Source organism: Triticum dicoccoides, chromosome 2A (assembly GCF_002162155.2).
Source record: "Triticum dicoccoides isolate Atlit2015 ecotype Zavitan chromosome 2A, WEW_v2.0, whole genome shotgun sequence".
Classification (NCBI taxonomy): domain Eukaryota; kingdom Viridiplantae; phylum Streptophyta; class Magnoliopsida; order Poales; family Poaceae; genus Triticum; species Triticum dicoccoides.
Genome location: NC_041382.1, coordinates 45,949,217 through 45,953,204, shown reverse-complemented (window position 1 = coordinate 45,953,204; position 3,988 = coordinate 45,949,217). Strand labels below are relative to the sequence as shown.

Below are 3,988 nucleotides of genomic sequence, written 5' to 3'. Positions count from 1 at the left end.
TCTCGCTCTCGCTTTTTTTTTTTTTTGAGGTGTGCTCTCGCTCTTGCTCGTGGGGAGCGTTTTTTCTGGATGGGCTCTAGATTATGGCGGAGGAGAGTGGTTGGATACGACGGCCCACTTTGGGAATTCGCTGGGCTGGGCTGCTGTGTCGTTCACTGGCTCCAACCATTATGAGAAATTTAAATATCCCCTAAAAAACGAGCAATTTGAATATTTACCACCTTGTGGATTGTCGTTGCTAAACTGCCACTTACATAATTACCTGAAGATGGGAGACTTCTACAGTGGCAAATTATTTGTACTTGTAAATTTGATGTGAGTATTTGTTACAAGTGAATTTCACTTCAATATTTTCAAAATTTGACGGATTGAACGGGCCTTGAAGGATGAAAGCACCCCCACCCTGTATGTTTTCTGCAGATATTTTGTCAGAATATAAGCTGCTGTGTGAGACAGAACAAGTAGTATTGCGCAGCGTGCTTTTGTGTGGGTTGTTCCAGAACAGAAGTTGGTTTCAATCAGAATGTCTGCTGTGAGGTGCATACTCTGTAGGCGAGCTTCTCGGTGGTGCAGGCGAGGGACTGGAGGCTGCACCAAGACGCGGGCCGGGTGTCCTCCGGGGTGTTCCTCAGGGGCACGGGCCATTCCGGCACCTGCCTCTCTCTCTCTCGCGCTCGTGGGGCTTTGAGGACTGGAGTGTTGTTTCCTGGAACCGCTTCTTCTTCTCATGCACAGGGAAAAGAAAGGCAGCAGGACGAAATATACCATGTGTCACGTTTTTGTGACAGAATGTGGTTGTTTCGAACAGGATAGATCACACGTAGAGAATAAATGGCCCGGCCCATTTACCAGTAGAAAGATCTTTTCAGAAAAAAATCCTATGTGTTGCGTTTTTCGTTTTCTTTTTCAAGAAATTCAAATGTTTGTTTGAAATTTTTAAAATGTTTGTGACTCCAGAAAAAAATCAAATCCTTTTTCAAAAAAATCGAAATGATAAATCCCGAACGTTCGGTATTTAACCATAGCAAATGAACGTTTCCGATGGCAATTCTCGTGATGCAAGGATGACAAGTTCGTTGACACGCACGGCAATTTGCTGGCAAAAAATAGACCAAAGCACGAACTTGCCATGCTTACCAACTAAAGTTGTCATCCTCGCATCACTAAACTTGTCCCAAAATATTCGATTTGCCATGATGAAATCCTGAGCGTTCGGGAGTTATCGAATTCCAAAAAAAAATCCTTTTCTAAAAATTATCACAAATTTAATAAAAGCTCGCGTTTCAAAAAATGTTGACAATTTTAAAAAAAATGTTTGTGTTTTCAAAAAAATATTCGCAAATTCAAAAAATGTTCATGTTTTCCAAAAACATTGTTCACAACTTCCGAAGATGCTTGCCCTTAAAAAATGGTCGTACTTTCGAAAAAAATGATGCATTGCTCATGCTTTTTCCTAAACCCAAATGAAAATAATGAACACTAAATAACCGAACCACTACAGTTCTGATCCGCTACAATTGCCCGCTTAGTATTTTAGCAAGAGCAGTCGCTCACTCATTGACAGTATTGCTACGCGGGGTGGCCCAGTAGGACGCTGCTGCGTCATGGTGTTGCTGGGTTTTCGTAATCATTTTACTCCATCTATTTCAAAATATTGTGTATTTGTTTTTTAAAATGTCAAACCTTTTTAAGTTTGACCAGAAATCGTTACATTCATCATGAAATGAATTTCTATTTTCTTTCTATTTAGTATTGTCGAATTTTGAATCACGGCCTGCGGACAGAGAGAATCGTGTTTGTTTTGGGCTAGGAATAAAATAAAGTACTCCACCTGCTATATGTTACTAATAGATTAGCCTCAGCTAGAGAAGCAATTTTAGTCCCACCTCAGCTAGCTACGAGGGGCTGGGTGCAGAGCTCGGCTATAAGAGGGAGGGGGGCGCGGGCATTGAACGGCATCTTTGCGCTTGGGGCAATGACGCAGCTAGTGAGGTAATACCGAGGCGCGTCAATTGCTGGTTGAAAACTATTTCCAAACCCCCTCTTTGGCACTCCCTCTGTGGAGGGCCACTGAGAATTTCTGAAAGGGCTCCCTTTCCTTCGGGACTGGGGAAAGCCCTACAATACCAAATTTTGAACTCTTACAAGTTCTCCTCAAATCACAGCAGTTCCTCTGCCGCCGTGCATGTGGCCCTGGCTGCGGTCAGCGCAGAGCACCGCCCCGTTGACGTGGCCTGTCTTTTACTCCGACGGGACGGCCACGCGGCGCAGCTCGCCCGTGATGGGATCGCACACAAGGACCTCCGCCCGCGCCACGTCGAAGACGAGGACGCGGCCGTGGCGGCACCCGAGGAGGTGGGCCTCAGAGTCACATCGCGGATTCGCAGGTCCAAGCGCTCGGGAGGGACGCGGTCGGGAGCGTCCAGGACGGGGGCGAACACGATGCCGTCGTCGCGGCGCTGGGAGAAGCCGAGGAAGGGTGGCTTCCCGTGGTGGGCGCGGAAGCGGCCGGTGAACTTGGGGTCGACGGCGACACGTCGCCACCGCCTGCAGACGGCGGAGGCCCGGGGGAGGGAGGAGGGCTGCGGCAGGATACGGAGCAGGATCTCGCGGAGGAGGTCGTCGTTTTCGAGCGAAGGCGGAGGCGGAGGCGCCGGCGGCGAGCCGCGGCGTTGGTGTCGGCGTCGGCGGCGGGTCATTGGCGGTTGGCGTCGGCGTCGGTAGGCTCCCGCTCTCGCTCGTGGGGGTGGGGATGGATTTGGTGGGTGGAGTGCTTTTTTTCTGGAACCACTTCTTTTTGTTTTTTGAGATGAGAACAACCGCTTCGTCTTTTCGTGCACAAAGGAAGAGAAAAAAGAGCGACGTGCTGTTGGGCCCGGAGAGTTGTTGTAACGAGCGCTTGCTGGGATTTTTTTTTGCGGATAGAAGACTTGTATTACTCAGAAACCAAAGAGTTACAATCAGCGAAGGCTAGCTCTACAGCTACTGAAGGTCCAGAACCAAACCAAGTTATAATCCTACCTTCAGACCTAGCAAAGGAAGCTAGACTGTCGCTAACCATATTCTGAGAACGACTAGCAAAAGTAATACAAGATCTACGAAGACTTAAAAGGTACTGAATCTCTCTTACGATGGCTGAGTATAAGGATCTATCCACTCCTTGCGCCTGAATCATCTTCATAGCAACCATATAATCCATTTTCACCATAATTGGTAGCTCAGTGTGTTGGATCGCCAAAGAAATCCCTTCCATGCACGCACAAAGCTCAGCTTCCAACACATCTCTGCAAGAGAAAAGTGCTCGACATGATGAAAAAATAATAGCACCCTTGTCATCCCTAAGGACCATGCCGGCACCCGCCTTGCCATTTTCATCAACCGATCCATCTTTGTTTAACTTGACCCAACCAGCATCCGGCAATTTCCACCGACCACTACGCAAGGAGTCTCTGGAGTTCACCACTGGCGCATCAATAGGAGTCTTCCCCTTCCCCTGATAGTTGCATATATCATATTTCAGTCCTAGCAGGGAATCAAGATAGCTCACAAGGAACCTCTTCGAAGACTCAGCTGGAGGTGGGGGTTTATGGTGGACCACCTCATTCCGGACAAACCAAGCACGCCACAAGGTCATCAATAGCATGGATCGATCAACATCAGATAGAGGATCTAGTGCATGCAACAACCACTCTCTTCCCATATGCTCTATCGTATCGATATCTGGCAGTGACCAAACCACCATCATCGTATGCCATAAATCCCGGCCAAGTGGGCAACATACAAAAGGGTAAAAATTATCCTCAGCTTCTGTAGCACAAAGCGGACAGAGATCCGATGTTTCCAGCCCGCATTTATGCTTGTTTTTCCAGGTTGGCAAGGAATCAACTACCACCCTCCAAGCGAAGTTGTGGACCGAAGGTGGAATATCACATTTCCATATCAGCTGCCACACTTTTCTTCTGCCATCAGGTGCCGAGCTGGAGGCCGA

The 3,988-nt window shown here is 47.9% G+C and overlaps 1 pseudogene; it reads left to right on the top strand.

Moving 5' to 3' along the window:
* Positions 1–1,957: 1,957 nt before the first annotated feature.
* On the top strand, positions 1,958–2,118 carry LOC119359824 (annotated as a pseudogene).
* The last annotated feature ends 1,870 nt before the right edge of the window (positions 2,119–3,988 follow it).